Source organism: Otolemur garnettii, unplaced genomic scaffold (assembly GCF_000181295.1).
Source record: "Otolemur garnettii isolate 467f Iridium unplaced genomic scaffold, OtoGar3 scaffold00058, whole genome shotgun sequence".
Lineage (NCBI taxonomy): Eukaryota > Metazoa > Chordata > Mammalia > Primates > Galagidae > Otolemur > Otolemur garnettii.
Genome location: NW_003852453.1, coordinates 8,596,120 through 8,596,610, shown reverse-complemented (window position 1 = coordinate 8,596,610; position 491 = coordinate 8,596,120).

The window sequence follows — 491 nt, the reverse complement described above, 5'->3', positions numbered from 1 at the left end:
CGAGGACTGCGCCGGCCTCCTAGTCAGTGGGAACGCGGGGCTGGGCTATCGGCGTGGCCGTCAGGTGGGCCCCCCGGTTCGTGCCCCGCGCTGCCTCTGTCCTTTCCCGGCCTGCTCTCCATCTTGTCTCCAGCTGCTCGTCGTCTTGGTGCTCTCCAGCTGCTGGAGCCGTATCAGCCGAGGCCGGTTACCTCTGCAAGCGTGAGGCGGCGGCGGGTCGAAATAAACCTGCGCACCCCATAATTCGCCTCTGGGGTACAGGGCAGGTTCGGATTTTTCGCTTCCTGTGTCCACATTTATTGAGCACCTAGTATGTGAAAGACGAGGCTGTGAGGGGAGGAACGCGGCTGGCTGAGACGAAGCCAAAGCCTGGGCTCCATGAGCTTCTGCCTCCCTTGGCCCTTGTGGACCCTGCTCCGAGATTCGGGACACCGCTCTCTGTGCGGGAGATAGTCGCACCCTGGGAGGCTTTGGTGCCCAGAGGGGAGGGA